The sequence below is a fragment of the Heterodontus francisci genome, chromosome 11 (genome assembly GCF_036365525.1).
Source record: "Heterodontus francisci isolate sHetFra1 chromosome 11, sHetFra1.hap1, whole genome shotgun sequence".
Classification (NCBI taxonomy): domain Eukaryota; kingdom Metazoa; phylum Chordata; class Chondrichthyes; order Heterodontiformes; family Heterodontidae; genus Heterodontus; species Heterodontus francisci.
Window position 1 is genome coordinate 119,259,241 of NC_090381.1, and position 22,120 is coordinate 119,281,360.

The 22,120-nt window shown below is 50.1% G+C and overlaps 1 protein-coding gene across 11 annotated transcripts in view; it reads right to left on the reverse strand.

Annotated features, from left to right (window-relative positions):
* lpp (LIM domain containing preferred translocation partner in lipoma) overlaps positions 1-22,120 on the reverse strand; it is a 621,439-nt gene that overhangs the window by 133,147 nt on the left and 466,172 nt on the right. The window lies entirely within an intron of this gene.

Consider the following 22,120-nt stretch of genomic DNA (forward strand, 5'->3'; position numbering starts at 1 on the left):
CTTTCATAATCTTAATGTCCTCCATCAGATCACCCTTCAGTTTTCTCCTTTCTGGAGAAAAAAAGCCTCATTTTGTTCAGTCTCTCCTGATCATTATAATCTCTCAAGTTCTGGTATCATTCTAATAAATCTTTCTTGCACTTCCTCCAGCACCTCTGATGTCCACTTTATAACATGGAGCCCAGACCCTTCACTGTACTCCAAATGTGGTCCAACTAAGGTTCTATACAAGTTTAAGTTAACTTCTCTACTTTTCAATTCTATCCCTCGGGAAATGAACCCAAATGCTTGGTATTGTTTTGTTCGTTACTTTTATTGATTTGTGTGTCTGCGCCCCCAGATCCCTGTGTTCCTCTACTCCATTTAGACACTTTTTATCCAGCAGATTGTGAACCTTTAGAACTCTTAACTGCAGAGAGCTAGAGATCACAGATTTGTTCTAGCACAGAGGGAGGCCATTCGGCCCATGCTCATGTTGAGTGTATGCTAGACAGAGGTCGATGGATTTTTGGGTACTCCAGAATTAAGAGATATGGAGAAATATTCAGGAGGTTGGAGTTGAGGAAGACGATCAGCCATGATCTTATTGAATGGTGGAGCAGGCTCGAAGGGCAGAATGGCCTACAGCAGCTCCTATCTCTTACGTTTTGATGTTCTGGAATACTGAATTAGATAATGGAACTGGAAGATCTGGGTTCGGGAAGCAGGAGGTCAGACACTGGCTTTCGACTCTGGGCAGACTGCAGTCTCAGTTCAGGCTGATGAACATACACTCTCACTGCTGGCTGATGTACTACATGTAAAATGGATCAGGGAAGCAAAAGTTCATTTAATAGCAGGTGAGAGTACAAAGCCTAAAACTACCCTTAAATTGACACCAACTTTGGTAAGCCCAGCTTGGAGAGGGAGAAGGTCGGGGAGTGGAATTCAGTACACAGTGTGTCACAGTTCACTGCATTCCCTCACACAACAACAGTACATCATAGAATGAAGGAGGCCATTTGGCCCATCCTGCCTCGGCCAGCTCTTTGAAAGAGCTATCCAATTCGTCCCACCACTCACCCTTTCCCCATAGCTCTAAAAATATCTTCCATTTCAGGCACTTATCCAATTTCCTTTTTGAAATACTGAGATACAGCCTACTAGGCTAGATGGGATTGAGGTTCACAAGGAGGAGGAGTTAGCAATTTTGGAAAGTGTGAAAATAGATAAGTCCCCTGGGCCAGATGGGATTTATCCTAGGATTCTCTGGGAAGCCAGGGAGGAGATTGCAGAGCCTTTGTCCTTGATTTTTATGTCGTCATTGTCGACAGGAATAGTGCCGGAAGACTGGAGGATAGCAAATGTTGTCCCCTTGTTCAGGAAGGGGAGTAGAGACAGCCCTGGTAATTCTAGACCTGTGAGCCTTACTTCGGTTGTGGGTAAAATGTTGGAAAAGGTTATAAGAGATAGGATTTATAATCATCTTGAAAAGAATAAGTTCATTCGAGATAGTCAGCACGGTTTTGTGAAGGGTAGGTCGTGCCTCATAAACCTTATTGAGTTTTTTGACAAGGTGACCAAACAGGTGGATGAGGGTAAAGCCGTGGATGTGGTCTATATGGATTTCAGTAAGGCGTTTGATAAGGTTCCCCACGGTAGGCTATTGCAGAAAATACGGAAGTATGGGATTGAAGGTGATTTAGTACTTTGGATCAGAAATTGGCTAGCTGAAAGAAGACAGAGGGTGGTGGTTGATGGTAAATGTTCATCCTGGAGTTTAGTTACTGGTGGTGTACCGCAAGGATCTGTTTTGGGGCCACTGCTGTTTGTCATTTTTATAAATGACCTGGATGAGGGTGTAGAAGGGTGGGTTAGTAAATTTGCGGATGACACGAAGGTCGGTGGAGTTGTGGATAGTGCCGAAGGATGTTGTAGGTTACAGAGGGACATAGATAGGCTGCAGAGCTGGGCTGAGAGATGGCAAATGGAGTTTAATGCGGAAAAGTGTGAGGTGATTCACTTCGGAAGGAGTAACAGGATTGCAGAATACTGGGCTAATGGGAAGATTCTTGGTAGTGTAGATGAGCAGAGAGATCTTGGTGTCCAGGTACATAAATCCCTGAAAGTTGCCACCCAGGTTAATAGAGCTGTTAAGAAGGCATATGGTGTGTTAGCTTTTATTAGTAGGGGGATCGAGTTTAGGAGCCACGAGGTCATGCTGCAGCTGTACAGAACTCTGGTGCGGCCGCACCTGGAGTATTGCGTGCAGTTCTGGTCACCGCATTATAGGAAGGATGTGGAAGCTTTGGAAAAGGTGCAGAGGAGATTTACTAGGATGTTGCCTGGTATGGAGGGAAGGTCTTACGAGGAAAGGCTGAGGGACTTGAGGTTGTTTTCGTTAGAGAGAAGGAGGAGAAGAGGTGACTTAATAGAGACATATAAGATAATCAGAGGGCTGGACAGGGTGGATAGTGAGAGTCTTTTTCCTCGGATGGTGATGGCAAACACGAGGGGACATAGCTTTAAGTTGAGGGGTGATAGATATAGGACAGATGTCAGAGGCAGTTTCTTTACACAGAGAGTAGTAGGGGCGTGGAACGCCCTGCCTGCAACAGTAGTAGACTCGCCAACTTTAAGGGCATTTAAGTGGTCATTGGATAGACATATGGATGAAAATGGAATAGTGTAGGTCAGATGGTTTCACAGGTCGGCGCAACATCGAGGGCTGAAGGGCCTGTACTGCACTGTAATGTTCTATGTTCTATGAAAGTTATTATTCGATCTTTTTCCACCGCCCTTTCAGGCAGCGCATTCCAGATCATCATAACTCGCTGTGTAAAATGATTTCTCCTCATCTCCCTCCCAGCTCTCTTGTCAATTAAATTAAATCTGTGTGCTCTGGTTACTAACCTTCCTGCTACTGGAATCAGTTTCTCCTTAGTTACTCAATCAAAATCCCTATTAATTTTGAACATCTCTTCTAAATCTCCTCTTAACCTTCACATCGACTAAAGGAAGGGTACGACAGCTGGGAGGTGGTGTTGAACAGTGCAGTGTAGATTGACTCGGGCACTGCCAGGGATGAGGGCGACAACAATGAAGAGAAACTTGTATTCAAATCTCTCTATGGCTTTGCCCTTCCCTATTTATGCCACCTCCTCCAGCCCCACAACCCTCTGAGATCTCTGCGCTTCTGCAATTCTGACTTCCTGAGCATTCCTGATTTTAGTCAGTCATTGGCGACTCTGTCTTCAGCTGAACCTGGCCCTAAGCTATGGAATTCCCTCCCTAAACCTCTCCACCTCTCACTCCAAATCTCCCTCTTGGACCAAGCTTTTGGTCACCTGTCCTAATACATCCTGATGTGGCTTGGTGTCAAATTTTCTTTGCTCATGTTCTGTGAAGCACCTCGGGATGTTTTAGTCTGTTAATGGCGCTGTATAAATGTAAATAGTTGTTGTACTTTTTTCACCAGCCAGTCAAGGGTTAAAAGATGATGACCTACTGCAGGTCTTTAAGATTATAAATGAGGTTATGCTAACGCTATGTGTTGGTAGATTGGATGGCTGGATGGAATGAGAGGGCACAAATGTAAGATGATTATAAAAAGGAATAAAGGGAAGATGGGAAAAGATTCCACATTTATCACAGCAACAAAGTTCCCCGAGTTAATTTTGTCTAATGGCTGAATAATTCTACGCAGTGCAATCTCCTGCTTTTTGAACTTCCTGCACATTTCCTGATACCCGGAATCTTTATTGCCCGCTCTGCAGCTTCACAAGACCTGGAATCTCTGTCTCGTGATGTGATGCCGAGATTTAAATGCTGTGCTCCGAATGAGGTGTGGCCAAACCCTGACACATCAACAGTCCAAACTCTGCAAATCCACACTCAGTCCCTTTGCTAATATTCTCCAGAATCTTTGGATTGCTGTTTAACTGCTGTTCTGCCCCATGCTGGAGGTTTCACAGATTTATCTGCTCTCAGTCGCTGGATCTCTCTCCTGTTCAGCAGCTGTGGGATTTGCTCAGTTTAACAAAGAAAGACTTGCAATTATATAGCACCTTTCACAACCTCAGAACATCCCAAAACTTTTACAGTCAATGAGGTACTTTGTGAAGTGAAGTCACTGTGCGAATGTGGGAAACATGACAATAGAGTTTTCGAGTTATACAGCACAGAAACAGGCCCTTCGGCCCATCGTGTCTGTGCTGGCCATCAAGCACCAAGCTAATCTAATCTCATTTTCCAGCACTTGGCCCGTAGCCTTGTATGCTATGGCGTTTCAAGTGCTCATCTAAATACTCCTTAAATGTTGTGAGGGTTCCTGCCTCTACCACCACTTCAGGCAGTGTGTTCCAGATTCCAACCAACCTCTGAGTGAAAAACATTTTCCTCAAATCCCCTCTAAACCTCCTGCCCCTTACCTTAAATCAATGCCCCCTGGTTATTGATCCCTCCACTAAGGGAAAATGTTTCTTCCTATCAATGCCCCTCATAATTTTGTATACCTCAATCAGGTCCACCCTGAGCCTTCTCTGCTCCAAGGAAAACAACCCTAGCCTATCCAGTCTCTCTTCATAGCTGAAATGCTCCAACACTGGGTGAATCTCCTCTGCACCCTCTCGAGTGCAATCACATCCTTCCAATAGTGTGGTGCTGATAACTGTACACAGTACTCCAGCTGTGGCCTAACTAGCGTCTTGCACATACCAAAATCCCACAAAGAGCAATTCGCTATGGGCTCATCCAAACTGCATCCTAACTTGCAGCAAGTCCCGTTTACCTATCACCCTCTGCAATCACTAAGCTACATTAGTTCTCAGTTCAACAATGCCTTAAATGTAAAAGTTTCATCCTCTTGTTTAAATGCCTGGCCCCTCCCGCTGTTCTATAACCTTCCTTCTGAAGTCTCTGTTTCTCCAACTCTGCCCTCTTGAGGATACCCAATTTTAATCGCTCCACCATTGGCGGCCGTGCCTTCAGCTGTCTGGGCCCTAAGATCTGGAATTCCCTCCCTAAACCTCTCCAGGTTGTTATCTCTCTCTCCTCCTTTAAGACACTCCCTAAAACCAAACTTCTGGTCACATGTCCTAACGTCTGCTTTGGCTCAGTGTTCCATTGTGTCTGATTATGCCTGTGAGAAGACCTTTGGGATGTCTCTCTATGTTAATGGCAATATATAGCTGCTGTTGTGGGATGGGGGTAGAAAAGGCATCTTGGTTTCCCACAAACAAAGAGTGATGAGCAATACTGTCAGAGTTAGTGAGCTGATTGGGTTAACGGTGAATCTATTTAAATACAAGCTGTTAAAATGAAAACCATCTGAGAGCGGGTTTACAGGGCAGCCAAAGCTGTAAATATTATCCCAGCAGGCACCCTGAAATATCTCTAACCGGGTTTATTCCTGGCTGAATGCCCACCCAGAGATCCCCCCAAAGCCAGCTGCCCTGTTAAAGGTGCTCATGGAGTCACACAGCACGGAAACAGGCCCTTCGACCCATCGTGCTGTTATATTTCATTAAAGAAGTGTAAATTTAACAACTCTATGCGTGTCACTCAGTTTCTTCAAAAATACTTTTTAAAAATAGGTTGGGATTTGGGTTTCATATCAGAGCACAAGTTTCAGCTGCAAGAGACAGACTGTGTGGGACAGACTGTGTGGGACAGGCTGCGGGGGACAGGCTGTGTGGGACAGGCTGTGTGGGACAAGCTGTGTGGGACAGGCTGCGGGGGACAGGCTGCGTGGGACAGACTGTGTGGGACAGGCTGTGTGGGACAGGCTGCGGGGGACAGGCTGTGTGGGACAGGCTGTGTGGGACAGGCTGTGTGGGACAGACTGTGTGGGACAGGCTGTGTGGGACAGGCTGCGGGGGACAGACTGTGTGGGACAAACTGTGTGGGACAGGCTGCGGGGGACAGGCTGCGGGGGACAGACTGTGTGGGACAAACTGTGTGGGACAGGCTGCGGGGGACAGACTGTGTGGGACAAACTGTGTGGGACAGGCTGTGTGGGACAAACTGTGTGGGACAGGCTGCGGGGGACAGACTGTGTGGGACAAACTGTGTGGGACAGGCTGTGTGGGACAGGCTGTGGGACAAACTGTGTGGGACAGGCTGTGTGGGACAGGCTGTGTGGGACAGGCTGCGGGGGACAGACTGTGTGGGACAAACTGTGTGGGACAGGCTGCGGGGGACAGACTGTGTGGGACAGGCTGTGTGGGACAGGCTGCGGGGGACAGACTGTGTGGGACAAACTGTGTGGGACAGGCTGCGGGGGACAGACTGTGTGGGACAAACTGTGTGGGACAGGCTGTGTGGGACAAACTGTGTGGGACAGGCTGCGGGGGACAGACTGTGTGGGACAAACTGTGTGGGACAGGCTGTGTGGGACAGGCTGTGTGGGACAAACTGTGTGGGACAGGCTGCGGGGGACAGACTGTGTGGGACAGGCTGTGTGGGACAGGCTGCGGGGGACAGGCTGTGTGGGACAAAATGTGTGGGACAGGCTGTGTGGGACAGGCTGTGTGGGACAAACTGTGTGGGACAGGCTGCGGGGGACAGACTGTGTGGGACAAACTGTGTGGGACAGGCTGTGTGGGACAAACTGTGTGGGACAGGCTGCGGGGGACAGGCTGCGTGGGACAGACTGCGTGGGACAGGCTGCGTGGGACAGGCTGCGGGGGACAGGCCGTGTGAGATAGACTGTGTGGGACAGGCCGTGTGGGACAGGCCATGTGGGATAGACTGTGTGGGACAGGCCGTGTGAGACAGGCCGTGTTGGACAGGCCGTGTGGGACAGGCCGTGTGGAACTGTCCCTTATTCAAAAAGGGAGGGAGGCAGAAAGTAGGAAACTAGAGACCAGTAAGTTTAACATCTGTCGTTGGGAAATTGTTAGAATCCATTATTAAGGAAGTAATAACAGGATATCTAGAGAGTCAAAATGCAATCCATCAGAGTCAGCATGGTTTTATGAAGAGTTAATTGCGTTTGACTAATTTGCTAAAGTTCTTCGAAGATGTAACAAATAAAGTGGACAATGGGGATCCTGTAGATGTAGTATATCTGGACTTCCAGAAGGCATTTGATAAGGTGCCGCACAAAAGGTTAATACACAAGGTAAGATCACATGGAGTTAGGGGCAATTTATTAGCTTGGATAGAGGATTGGCTAACCAACTGAAAACAGAGAGGTGGGATAAATGGGTCCTTTTTTGGTTGGCAAGATGAAACTTTTTTTAAAATTCATTCATGGGATGTGGGTGTCGCTGGCCAGGCCAGCCAGCATTTATTGCCCATCCCTAATTGCCCTTGAGAAGGTGGTGGTGAGCTGCCTTCTTGAACCGCTGTTGTCCATGTGGGGTAGGTACACCCACAGCGTTGTTAGGAAGGGAGTTCCAGGATTTTGATTCAGCGACAGTGAAGGAATGGTGATATAGTTCCAAGTCAGGTTGGTGTGTGACTTGGACGGAAACTTGCAGGTGGTGGTGTTCCCATGCATTTGCTGCCCTTGTCCTTCTGTTTGGTAGAGGTCGTGGGTTTGGAAGATGCTGTCTAAGGAGCCTTGGTGCATTGCTGCAGTGCATCTTGTAGATGGTGCACACTGCTGCCACTGTGCGTCGGTGGTGGAGGGAGTGAATATTGAAGGTGGTGGATGGTGTCCAATCAAGCGGGCTGCTTTGTCCTGGATGGTGTCGAACTTCTTGAATGTTGTTGGAGCTGCATCCATCCAGGCAAGTGGAGAGTATTCCATCACACTCCTAACTTGTGCCATGGCTGAAGTCTGGCATCTGTGATGCTGGGGACTTCAGGAGGAGGCCAAGATGGATCATCAACTCGGCACTTCTGGCTGAAGATTGTTGTAAATGCTTCAGCCTTATCTTTCACACTGATGTGCTGGGCTCCCCCATCATTGAGGACGCGGATATTTGTGGATCCCCCTCCTCCTATTGTTTAGTTGTTTAATTGTCCACCACCATTCACGGCTGGATGTGGCAGGACTGCAGAGCTTAGATCTGATCTTTTGGTTATGGGATCGCTCAGCTCTGTCTATCGCATGCTGCTTATGCAGTTTGGCACACAGATAGTCCTGTGTTGTAGCTTCACCAGATTGACACCTCATTTTGAGGCATGCCCTCCTGCACTCTTCATTTAACCAGGGTTGGTCTCCTGGCTTGATGGTAATGGTAGAGTGGGGGATATGCCAGGCCATGAGTTTACAGATTGTGGTTGAGTACAATTCTGCTGCTGCTGATGGCCCACAGCGCCTCATGGATGCCCAGTTTTGCATGGCTAGATCTGTTCGAAATCTATCCCATTTAGCACGGTGATAGTGCCACACAACACGATGGACAGTATCCTCATTGTGAAGGCGGGACTTCGTCTCCACAAGGACTGTGCGGCGGTCACTCCTACCAATACAGTCATGGACAGATGCATCTGCGGCAGGCAGATTGGTGAGGACAAGGTCAAGTATGTTTTTCACTCTCGTCGGTTCCCTCACCACCTGCCGCAGACCCAGTCCAGCAGTTATGTCCTTTAGGAGTCGACCAGCAGTGGTGCTACTGAGCCATTCTTGGTGATGGAAATTGAAGTCCCCCACCCAGAGTACATTCTGTGCCCTTGCCACCCTCAGTGCTTCCTCCAAGTGCTGTTCAACACGGAGGAGTACTGAGTCATCAGCTGAGGGGGGGCGGTAGATGGTAATCAGCAGGAGGTTTCCTTGCCCATGTTTGACCTGATGCCATGAGACTTCACGGGGTCCGGAGTCGATGTTGAGGACTCCCAGGGCAACTCCCTTCCTACTGTATACCACTGTGCCACCACCTCTGCTGGGTCTGTCCTGCCGGTGGGACAGGACATACCCGGGGATGGTGATGGCAGTGTCTGGGACATTGTCTGTAAGGTATGATTCCATGAGTATGACTATGTCAGGCTGTTGCTTGACTAGTCTGTGGGACAGCTCTCCCAACTTTGGCACAAGCCCCCAGATGTTCGTAAGGAGGACGTCGCAGGGTCGACAGGGCTGGGTTTGGCGTTGTTGTTTCCGGTGCCTAGGTCGATGTTGGGCGGTCCGTCTGGTTTCATTCCTTTTTATTGACTTCGTAGCGGTTAGGTACAATTGAGTGGCTTGCTAGGCCATTTCAGAGGGCATGTAAGAGTTAACCACATTGCTGTGGGTCTGGAGTCACATGTAGGCCAGACCAGGTAAGGACAGCAGATTTCCTTCCCTAAAGGACATTAGTGAACCAGATGGGTTTTTACAACAATCGACAACGGTTTCATGGCCATCATTAGACTAGCTTTTAATTCCAGATTTTAATTCCACCTTCTGCTGTACCACTACACCACCGCCTCCCGGGTGGGGTGTGTGGTGCCACAGGGTTCAGTCCTCGGACCCCAATTATTTACAATCTATATTAATGACTTGGATGCAGGGATAGAAGGTACTATAGCCAAATTTGCAGATGACACTAAAATAGGTGGGACAGTAAGTTGCAATAAAGAAATAAGAAATTTACAAATGGATATGGATAGGTTAGGTGAATGAGCCAAAATTTGGCAGATGGAATTTAACGTGGATTAGTGTGAGGTTATCCATTTTGGTCGGAAGAACAGAAAGGCAAATTATCTAAATGGAGAGAAACTTCAGAGTGCTTCGGTGCAGAGGGATCTGGGTGTCTTCGTGTATGAATCGCAGAAAACTAGTTTGCAGGTACAGCAGGTAATAAGGAAGGCAAATGGAATTTTGGCATTTATTGCTAAAGGAATAGAGTATAAAAGTAGAGAAGTGTTGCTGCAACTGTACAAACCATTAGTGAGACCTCAGCTGGAGTATTGCGGACAGTTTTGGTCCCCTTACTTGAGGAGGGGTGTAGTTGCACTGGGGGGAGTTCAGAGGAGGTTCACTAGATTGATTCCAGAGATGGGGGTTTGTCTTATGAAGAGAGATTGAGCAGTTTAGGCCTTTACTGTCTAGAGTTTAGAAGAATGAGAGGAGATCTAATTGAGGTATATAAGATGATTAAGGGGATTGACAAAGTAGACATAGAGAGGATGTTTCCTCTTGTTGGGCAATCTAGAACGAGAAGTCATAGTTTTAGGATAAGGGGTAGCAGATTTAAAACAGAGATTAGGAGAAATTACTTCTCTCAAAGGGTCGTGAGTCTATGGAATGAACTATCCCAGAGTGCGGTGGATGCCGGGACATTGAGTAAATTTAAGGAGGAGATAGACAGATTTTTAATTAGTAATGGGTTGTAATTTAATTAGTAATTAGAAAAGTGGAGTTGAGGCTGAGATGAGATCAGCCATGATCGTATTGAATGGTGGAGCAGGCTCGAGGGGCTGAATTGCCTACTCCTGCTCCTAGTTCTTATGTTCTCATGACAGACTGCGGGGGATGGACTGCGTGGGAAAGACTGTGTGGGACAGACTGCGTGGGAAAGACTGTGTGGGACAGGCTGCGTGGGAAAGACTGCATGGGACAGGCTACGTGGGACAGGCTGCGTGGGACAGACTGCGGGGGACAGGCTGCGGGGGACAGGCTGTGTGGGACAGACTGCGTGGGACAGGCTGTGTGGGACAGACTGCGGGGGACAGGCTGCGGGGGACAGGCTGTGTGGGACAGACTGCGTGGTACAGGCTGCGGGGGACAGGCTGCGGGGGACAGGCTGTGTGGGACAGACTGCGTGGGACAGGCTGTGTGGGACAGACTGCGGGGGACAGGCTGCGGGGGACAGGCTGTGTGGGACAGACTGCGTGGGACAGGCTGCGTGGGACAGGCTGCGTGGGACAGACTGCATGAGAAAGACTGTGTGGGACAGGCTGCGTGGGACAGGCTGCGTGGGAAAGACTGTGTGGAACAGGCTGCGTGGGACAGGCTGCGTGGGACAGGCTGCGTGGGAAAGACTGCGTGGGACAGGCTGCGTGGGACAGGCTGCGTGGGACAGACTGCGTGGGACAGGCTGCGTGGGACAGGCTGTGTGGGAAAGACTGCGTGGGACAGGCTGCGTGGGACAGGCTGTGTGGGACAGGCTGCGTGGGACAGGCTGCGTGGGACAGGCTGTGTGGGAAAGACTGCGTGGGACAGGCTTCGTGGGACAGGCTTCGTGCGACAGACTTCGTGCGACAGACTGCATGGGACAGGCTGTGTGGGACAGACTGCGGGGGACAGGCTGCTTGGGACAGACTGTGTGGGACAGGCTGCGTGGGAAAGACTGTGTGGGACAGGCTGCGTGGGACAGACTGCGGGGGACAGGCTGCTTGGGACAGACTGTGTGGGACAGGCTGCGTGGGAAAGACTGTGTGGGACAGGCTGCTTGGGACAGGCTGCGTGGGACAGGCTGCGTGGGACAGACTGCGGGGGACAGGCTGCGGGGGACAGGCTGCGTGGGACAGGCTTCGTGCGACAGACTTCGTGCGACAGACTGCGTGGGACAGGTTGTGTGGGACAGATTGTGTGGGAAAGACTGTGTGGGACAGGCTGTTTGGGAAAGACTGTGTGGGAAAGACTGTGTGGGACAGGTTGTGTGGGACAGGCTGTGTGGGACAGATTGTGTGGGAAAGACTGTGTGGGACAGGCTGTGTGGGACAGGCTGTGTGGGACAGATTGTGTGGGAAAGACTGTGTGGGACAGGCTGTTTGGGAAAGACTGTGTGGGAAAGACTGTGTGGGACAGGTTGTGTGGGACAGGCTGTGTGGGACAGATTGTGTGGGAAAGACTGTGTGGGACAGGCTGTTTGGGAAAGACTGTGTGGGACAGGCTGTGTGGGACAGGCTGTGTGGGACAGATTGTGTGGGAAAGACTGTGTGGGACAGGCTGTTTGGGAAAGACTGTGTGGGACAGGCTGTGTGGGACAGGCTGTGTGGGACAGATTGTGTGGGAAAGACTGTGTGGGACAGGTTGTGTGGGACAGGCTGTGTGGGACAGATTGTGTGGGAAAGACTGTGTGGGACAGACTGTTTGCGAAAGACTGTGTGGGACAGATTGTGTGGGAAAGACTGTGTGGGACAGGCTGTGTGGGACAGATTGTGTGGGAAAGACTGTGTGGGACAGGCTGTTTGGGAAAGACTGTGTGGGACAGGCTGTGTGGGACAGGCTGTGTGGGACAGATTGTGTGGGAAAGACTGTGTGGGACAGGCTGTTTGGGAAAGACTGTGTGGGACAGATTGTGTGGGAAAGACTGTGTGGGACAGGCTGTGTGGGACAGGCTGTGTGGGACAGATTGTGTGGGAAAGACTGTGTGGGACAGGCTGTGTTGGACAGGCTGCGTGAGACAGGCTTCATGTCAGGGAGCCCTGACAGAGAAGCTACAAGTTTGTCTAAGCAAGTATCAATGTAAGAAAATCCTGCATTTCTATAGCGCCTTTCACAACCACAGGACATCCCAGAGCACTTAACAGCCAATAAAGTACTTCTGAAGTGCAGTCACTGTTGTAATGTAGGAAATGCAGCAAAAAGATCCCCAAAACAGCAATGAGTTAATGACCAGATAAATATTGGCCACAGCACCGAGGTAAACTTCCTCAGCTCTTTTTAGAATAGCGCCAGAGGATGTTTTACATCCACTTGAAAGGACAGAATGAGCCTCGATTTAATGTCTTATTTAAAAAACGGCACTCTGACAGAGCAGCACCCGCTCAGTACTGCACTGCAGTGTCAACCTGGACTTTTTACTCAAGTCCCTGAAGTGGGACTGTGAACCCTCAACCTTCTGGGTTCAAGGCGAGAGAGCTACCCACTACCTGACACCCTGGCAACACGCAAGACCCAGCCAGCTTGGGTGAATCGGAAAGCTGACTGCAAGAGGGCTGCAATCCCAAAACTCTGAAAATGAGGAAAAGGTTTTTTAGCTGAGGAAACGTGCGAGGAGATTGTTGGGATGAAAAAGACTCGGACTAAGCCCTGCCCACAGTTCCGGAGCTGCTTGCTTTACTGCTCCGAGAATTTCAGCAAGAACATGGTGGGGGGCAGGGGGAAAATGGACTGTCATCATTTGGAGAGTTTATGAAAAGGAGATGCAAGATATTAACTGTCAAACATCGAGCTCCAAACTCCCAAGTGGTTAGTCAACAGAAACATATGTTTAAAAAGCCAGTTTTAACATCTCGCCACAAAACTGAATCCATGAGGGATTTCTGTTATTTTCTTATCAATTGTCCCAACACATCACCCTCTCAAAGATAGTGGTGGTAACTTGAACACTGGGCGATAAGTGAGATCCATGGGTCGGGGTAGGTCTCTGACCTCTGAGTCAGAAACTGTGGGTTCAAATTGCACTTCAGAGATAAAATCTAGGCTGATACTTCAGTGCAGTACTGAGGGAGTGCTGCATTGTCGGACAGTCAGTACTGAGGGACTGCTGCACTGTCGGAGGATCAGTACTGAGGGAGTGCTGCATTGTCGGAGGGTCAGTACTGAGGGAGTGCTGCATTGTCGGAGGGTCAGTACTGAGGGAGTGCTACATTGTCGGAGGGTCAGTACTGAGGGAGTGCTGCATTGTCGGACAGTCAGTACTGAGGGACTGCTGCACTGTCGGAGGATCAGTACTGAGGGAGTGCTGCATTGTCGGAGGGTCAGTACTGAGGGAGTGCTACATTGTCGGAGGGTCAGTACTGAGGGAGTGCTGCACTGTCGGAGGGTCAGTACTGAGGGAGTCCTGCATTGTCGGAGGGTCAGTACTGAGGGAGTCCTGCACTGTCGGAGGGTCAGTACTGAGGGGGTGCTGCACTGTCAGAGGGTCAGTACTGAGGGAGTGCTGCACTGTCGGAGGATCAGTACTGAGGGAGTGCTGCACTGTCGGAGGGGCAGTACTAAGGGAGTGCTGCACTGTCGGAGGGTCAGTACTGAGGGAGTGCTACATTGTCGGAGGGTCAGTACTGAGGGAGTGCTGCACTGTCAGAGTATCAGTTCTGAGGGAGTGCTGCGTTGTCGGAGGGTCAGTACTGAGGGAGTGCTGCACTGTCAGAGGGACAGTACTGAGGGAATGCTGCACTGTCAGAAGGTCAGTACTGAGGGAGCACTGCGCTGTCGGAGGATCAGTACCGAGGGAGAGCTGCACTGTCGGAGGGTCATTACCGAGGGAGTGCTGCACTTTCGGAGGGTCAGTACTGAGGGAGCGCTGCACTGTCGGAGGGTCATTACCGAGGGAACGCTGCACTGTCGGAGGGTCAGTACCGACGGAGCGCTGCACTGTCGGAGGGTCAGTACTGAGGGAGTGCTGCACTGTCGGAGGGTCAGTACCGACGGAGCGCTGCACTGTCGGAGGGTCAGTACCAAGGGAATGCTGCACTGTCGGAGTGTCAGTACCGAGGGAGTGCTGCACTGTCGGAGTGTCAGTCCCGAGGGAGTGCTGCACTGTCGGAGAGTCAGTACCGAGGCAGTGCTGCACTGTCGGAGGGGCAGTACTGAGGGAGTGCTGCACTGTCGGAGGGTCAGTACTGAGGGAGTGCTGCACTGTTGGAGGGTTAGTACTGAGGGAGTGCTGCACTGTCGGAGGGTCAGTACCGAGGGAGTGCTGCACTGTTGGAGGGTCAGTACCGAGGGAGTGCTGCACTGTCGGAGGGTCAGTACCGAAGGAGTGCTGCACTGTCGGAGAGTCAGTACCGAGGGAGTGCTGCACTTTCGGAGGGTCAGTACTGAGGGAGTGCTGCACTGTTGGATGGTCAGTCCTGAGGGAGTGCTGCACTGTCGGAGGGTCAGTACTGAGGGACTGCTGCACTGTCGGAAGGTCAGTCCTGAGGGCGTGCTAGACTGTCGGAGGGTCAGTACTGAGGCAGTGCTGCACTGTCAGAGGGTCAGTACTGAGGCAGTGCTGCACTGTCAGAGGGTCAGTACTGACGGAGCACTGCACTCTCAGAGTATCAGTTCTGAGGGAGTGCTGCGTTGTCGGAGGGTCAGTACTGAGGGAGTGCTGCACTGTCAGAGGGACAGTACTGAGGGAATGCTGCACTGTCAGAAGGTCAGTACTGAGGGAGCGCTGCACTGTCGGAGGGTCATTACCGAGGGAGCGCTGCACTGTCGGAGGGTCAGTACCGACGGAGCGCTGCACTGTCGGAGGGTCAGTACTGAGGGAGTGCTGCACTGTCGGAGGGTCAGTACCGACGGAGCGCTGCACTGTCGGAGGGTCAGTACCAAGGGAATGCTGCACTGTCGGAGTGTCAGTACCGAGGGAGTGCTGCACTGTCGGAGTGTCAGTCCCGAGGGAGTGCTGCACTGTCGGAGAGTCAGTACCGAGGCAGTGCTGCACTGTCGGAGGGTCAGTACCGAGGGAGTGCTGCACTGTCGGAGGGTCAGTACTGAAGGAGTGCTGCACTGTCGGAGGGTCAGTACCGAGGGAATCCTGCACTGTCGGAGAGTCAGTACCGAGGGAGTGCTGCACTTTCGGAGGGTCAGTACTGAGGGAGTGTTGCACTGTCGGATGGTCAGTCCTGAGGGCGTGTTAGACTGTCAGAGGGTCAATACTGAGGCAGTGCTGCACTGTCAGAGGGTCAGTACTGACGGAGCACTGCACTCTCAGAGGATCAGTTCTGAGGGAGTGCTGCGTCGTCAGAGGGTCAGTACTGAGGGAACGCTGCACTGTCAGAGGGTCAGTACTGGGGGAGTGCTGCACTGTCGGAGGGTCATTACCGAGGGAGTGCTGCACTGTCAGAGTGTCAGTCCCGAGGGAGTGCTGCACTGTCGGAGAGTCAGTACCGAGGCAGTGCTGCACTGTCGGAGGGTCAGTACCGAGGCAGTGCTGCACTGTCGGAGGGTCAGTACCGAGGCAGTGCTGCACTGTCGGAGGGGCAGTACTGAGGGAGTGCTGCACTGTCGGAGGGTCAGTACTGAGGGAGTGCTGCACTGTTGGAGGGTCAGTACTGAGGGAGTGCTGCACTGTCGGAGGATCAGTACCGTGGGAGTGCTGCACTGTCGGAGGGTCAGTACTGAGGGAGTGCTGCACTGTCGGAGGGTCAGTACCGAAGGAGTGCTGCACTGTCGGAGGGTCAGTACTGAGGGAACGCTGCACTGTCAGAGGGTCAGTACTGGGGGAGTGCTGCACTGTCAGAAGGTCAGTACTGAGGGAGCACTGTGCTGTCGGAGGATCAGTCCCGAGGGAGTGCTGCACTGTCGGAGGGTCAGTACCGACGGAGCGCTGCACTGTCGGAGGGTCAGTACCGACGGAGCGCTGCACTGTCGGAGGGTCAGTACCGAGGGAATGCTGCACTGTCGGAGTGTCAGTACCGAGGGAGTGCTGCACTGTCGGAGGGTCAGTACCGAGGGAGTGCTGCACTGTCGGAGGGTCAATACCAAGGGAACGCTGCACTGTCAGAGTGTCAGTATTGAGGGAGTGCTGCACTGTCGGAGGGTCAGTACTGAGGGAGTGCTGCACTGTCAGAGGATCAGTACTGAGAGAGTGCTGCACTGTCGGAGGGTCAGTACTGAGGGAGTGCTGCACAATCGGAGCTGCTGTCGATCGGATTACTGAGGCCCCTCTGTCCTCTCTGGTGGACATAAAGGATTCCAAAGCACTTTTTCGAAGAACTGCAGTGTAGTTCACCTCCAGGTATCCTGGCCAATATCCGTTCTATCTTTAAGTCATTGCTGTTTGTGGGATCTTGCTGTGCACAAACTGGCTGCCACATTTCCTGCATTACAACAGTGACTACACTTCAAAAGTACTTCATTGGCTGCAAAGCGCTTTGGGATGTCCTGAAATTGTGAAAGGTGCTGATAAATGCAAGTTTTTCTTGTACAGAACCTTGGTTAGATCACACTTGGAGAACACGAAACAAATCTGGTCTCCATAACATAAAAGAGATGGAGTGGCACTGGCGAAGGTGCAATAAAGATTTACAAGTATGATCCCAGAACTGGGAGGTTATAGAGGAAAGGCTGAATAGGCTGGGGGCTCTTTACTATAGAAAAGAGAAGGCTGTGGGGAGACCTGATCGGGGTTTTCAGGATTATGAAAGGGTTTGATAGGGTAGACATAGAGATGTTTCCATGTGTGGGATAGACCAGAACTAGGGGTTATAAATATCAGATAGTCACTCATATATTCAATAGGGAATCCAGGAGAAACTTCGGTACGCAGAGATTGATGGGCCGAAGGGCCTGTTTCTGTGCTGTATAACTCTTTGACTCTATGAGAATGTGGAACTCGCTCCCAGAGGGAGTGGTTGAGCTGAATAGTATCGATATAAGGGGAATGTAAAAGTTCTTCATTGACTATAAAGTGATTTGTCACTTTATAACTGCAAGCCTTTCCTTCTTTTACCCAACAAAACCCTCAACTGAGAATATTTCTGGCACCAGGGGAAAGGGGAAAGAAAGCGAGGGGAGTGTGTTCAGGAAAATGTTCGACAGCCATATGTTTCCAGTACAACGAGAAAGGAGGCACTGCTAGACCTGGTTCGTGGGAATGAGGTGGGCCAAGTGGATCAAGTGTCAGTAGGGGAACATTTAGGGGATGGTGATCATTGTATCATAACATTTAGGTTGGCTATTGGAAAGAACAAGGAACAATCCAGAGTAAAAAGAATTAACTGGGGCAAAGCCAACTTCAATGGGGGTAAGAATAGATCTGACCCAAATAAACTGGAATCAAAAGTTGGCAGGAAAAAGAGTACCTGAACAATGGGCGGCCTTTAAAGAAGAGTTCGGGCACAATCAAGGTACATTCCCACGAAAGGGAAAGGTAGGGCAAACAAATCGAGAGCTCCCTGGAGGACAAAAGAGGTAGAGATTAAGGTGAAGAAGAAAATGCTTATGACAGATGTCAGGTGGATAATACAACTGAAAACCAGGCTGAATATGGAAGGTTCAGAGGGGAAATAAAAAGGAAATAAGAGAAGCAAAGTGAGAATATGAGCAGAGACTGGCAGATAATATGAAAGGGAATCCCAAAGTCTTCTATAGGCATATAAATTGTAAAAGGATGGTAAAAGGAGGAGTGGGGCTGATTCTGGACCAACAGGGGGATTTACACATGGAGGCAGAGGGCATAGCTGAGGTATTAAATGAATACTTTGCATCTGAGGAGGTAGTTCAGACACTTGAAGGGTTTAAAATTGATAAGGAGGAGGTATTAGGTAGGCTGGCTGTACTTAAGGTGGATAAAGCACCAGGACTGGATGAGATGCATCCAAGGATACTGAGGGAAATGAGAGTGGAAATTGTGGAGGCACTGGCCATAATTTTTCAGTCTTCGTCAGACTCGGGGGTGGTGCTAGAGGACTGGAGAATTGCAAAGATTACACCCTTGTTCAAAAAAGGGTGTAAAGATAACAGGGTGTACCTACCCTACATGGACTGCACCGGTTCAAGAAGGCAGCTCACCATCACCTTCTCAAGGGCAATTATGGATGGGCAATAGATCCTGGCCTAGACAGCGACGCCCACATCCCACGAATGATTTTTTAAAAAAGCTCAGCAACTACAGGCCAGTCAGTTTAACCTCGGTGGTGGGCAAGCTTCTAGAAACGATAATTTGGACAAAATTAATAGTCATTTTGGCAAATGCAGGTTAATTAAAGAAAGCCAGCATGGATTTGTTAAAGGCAAATCATGTTGAACTAACTTGCAGGAGTTTTTTGAAGAGGTAACAGAGAGGGTTGAACAGGGCAATGCTGTTGATGTGGTGTACATGGACTTTCAAAAAGCGTTTGATACAGTGCCACAAAACAGATCTGTGAGCAAAGTTATAGCTCATGGAATAAACGGACTGTAGCAACATGGATATAAAATTGGCTGAGTGACAGGACACAAAGAGTAGTGGTTAATGGATGTTTTTTGGGCTGGAGGAAGGTTTGCAGTGGGGTTCCCCAGGGTTCAGTGTTGGGACCTTTGCTTTTCCTGATATATATTAATGACCTAGACCTTGGTGTACAGGGCACAATTTCAAAGTTTGCAGATGATACGAAACTTGGAAGCCTTGTGAACTGTGAGGAGGATGGTGTCGAACTGCAAAAGGATATAGACAAGTTGGTGGAATGGGCGGACATGTGACAGATGAAGTTCAATGCAGAGAAATGTGAAGTGATTCATTTTGGAAGAACACAGAAAGACAATTTAAATTAAAGGGTACAATTCTAAAGAGGGTGTATATGTGCATAAGTCATTAAAGATGGCAGGACAGGTTGAGAGAGTGGTCAATAAAGCATACAGTATCCTGGGCTTAATTAATATGAACATAGAGTACAACAGCAAAGAAGTTATGCTGAACTTGTACAAAACACTAGTTGGGCCTCAGCTGGAGTACTGTGTCCAATTCTGGGCACCACAATTTAGGAAAGATGTGAGGGCGTTAGAGAAGTGCAGAAAAGATTCACGAGAATGTTCCAGGGATGAGGAATTTCATTTATGAAGATAGATTGGAGAAGTTAGGGATGCTTTCCTTGGAGAAGAGAAGTCTGAGAGGTGATTTGATAGACGTATTAAAAATCAAGAGGGGTCTGGACAGAGTAGATGGAGAGAAACTGTTCCCATTGGTGGAAGGATCGAGAACGAGAGGGCACAGATTTAAGGTAATTGGCAAAAGAAGCAAAAGTGACATGAGGAAAAACTTTTCACGCAGCGAGTGGTTAGGATCTGGAAACCACTGCCTTACAGTCTGGGGTAGGCTGGTTCAATTGAAGCATTCAAGAGGGAATATGATTGTTATCTGAAAAGGAAGAATATGCAGGGCTTTGTGGAGCAGGCGAGGGAGAGGCATTAGGTAAATTGCTCTTTCAGAGAGCCAGCGCAGATAGGATGGGCCGAATGGCTTTTTTCTGTGCAGTAACAATTTTGTGATTCTGTCGGGGATAGAGTGAGAGGAGAGGGTGTGAGGCGAAAGGGAGAGGGAAGGAGGGGAGAAGGTGCAAGGGAAGAGGGAGCGAGCGGGGAGGGAGCGGGGGAGAGACGGAGGGGAGAGGGAGCGAGGGGAGAGGGAGCAGGAGAGAGACGGAGGGGAGAGGGAGCGAGGGAAGAGGGAGTGAGGGGAGATGAAGTGAGGAGAGAGGGAGCGAGGGAAGAGAGGGAGAAAGACATTTTCTCTTTTTCTTTCATCGTCTCACAGCCAGAATGCTTTTAAATCTTTCTGCAGATTCTGGAATTTGAAGTGACAATTTCTTGATCTGAGTTGTACTCTTTCCTATCCTGGGAATTTAATGGAATTCCTGCAAGAGCAGATGCTACAAATTAGAGGCTGAACCACACATCAGTCTTTTACAACTGATGCACGAATGTGTGTTTAGAGAGCTGAAGCCTGGTGACAATGCTGATTATGGGATTTAGTTTCAGACTGTGACCTCAGACTCGCTAAACAGTTTTATCTGTTCTCTGCTCCTCTTGCACACACCTTCCCCACACTCCATTAAAGTGACCTCAAAAAGATAGGATAAAAACGTGCATTTATAGAGCACCAGTCACAACTTCAGGAGATCCTAAAATGCTTTCGAGCCAATGAAGTGCTTTTGGAGTGTAGTCACTGTTGCAATGTCGGAAACGTGGCAGCAAATTTGCATACAAGATCCCACAAACAGTAATGTGATAACGACTAGAAAAATGTGATGTTAATTGAGGAATAACTATTGCCCATGACACTGGGCGGAATGACCTTGCTCTTCTTCAAAATAGTGCCAGAGGATCATTTACATCCCTCTGAGAGCAGACAGCACCTTGGTTCAATGACTCATCTGAAATACGGCACCTCCATCAGTGCAGCACTCCCTCAGTACTGCTCCTCCGACAGTGCAGCACTCTCTCAGTACTGCTCCTCCGACAGTGCAGCACTCTCTCAGTACTGATCCTCCGACAGTGCAGCACGCCCTCAGTACTGATCCTCCATCAGTGCAGCACTCTCTCAGTACTGATCCTCCGACAGTGCAGCACGCCCTCAGTACTGATCCTCCATCAGTGCAGCACGCCCTCAGTACTGATCCTCCGACAGTGCAGCACGAACTCAGTACTGATCCTCCATCAGTGCAGCGCTCCCTCAGTACTGATCCTCTGACAATGCAGCACTCCCTCAGTACTGATCCTCCATCAGTGCAGCACGCCCTCAGTACTGATCCTCCGACAGTGCAGCACGCCCTCAGTACTGATCCTCCATCAGTGCAGCACGCCCTCAGTACTGATCCTCCGACAGTGCAGCACGAACTCAGTACTGATCCTCCATCAGTGCAGCACGCCCTCAGTACTGACCCTCCGACAGTGCAGCACTCCCTCAGTACTGATCCTCCGACAGTGCAGCGCTCCCTCAGTACTGATCCTCCGACAGTGCAGCACTCCCTCAGTACTGATCCTCCGACAGTGTCGCACGCCCTCAGTACTGATCCTCCGACAGTGCAGCACTCCCTCAGTACTGATCCTCCGACAGTGTCGCACTCCCTCAGTACTGATCCTCTGACAGTGCAGCACGAACTCAGTACTGCTCCTCCGACAGTGCAGCACTCCCTCAGTACTGCTCCTCCGACAGTGCAGCACGCCCTCAGTACTGATCCTCTGACAGTGCAGCACGCCCTCAGTACTGATCCTCTGACAGTGCAGCACGAACTCAGTACTGCTCCTCCGACAGTGCAGCACTCCCTCAGTACTGATCCTCCGACAGTGCAGCGCTCCCTCAGTACTGACCCTCCGACAGTGCAGCACTCCCTCAGTACTGATCCTCCGACAGTGCAGCGCTCCCTCAGTACTGACCCTCCGACAGTGCAGCGCTCCCTCAGTACTGACCCTCCGACAGTGCAGCACTCCCTCAGTACTGACCCTCTGACTGTGCAGCGCTCACTCAGTACTGCAGGCTAGAATACCAAATGAGTACTCTGTATCTTTGTTGACTAAATGAAAGGGTGCTGACAAAATATCGGTCGAAGAGGAGATGGTGGAGATAAGGGATGGGGTGAAAATTGATAGGGAGGATATACTGGAAAGACTGGCTATGCTTAGAGTGGATAAGTCACATGGTCCGGATGACTTGCATCCCAAGTTGCTAAAGGAAGTGGGGGTGGAGATAGTGGAAGGGCTTTCCATCATCTTCCAATCTTCCCCAGTTACGGGGCAGGTGCCAGAGGAGTGGAGGGCGGCAAATGTGACACCCTTATTCAAGATAGGGTGTAAGGACAGCTGCTGAAGCTGTAAATGACAAAATTCCCTCCTGAACCTCTCTCTCTCTTC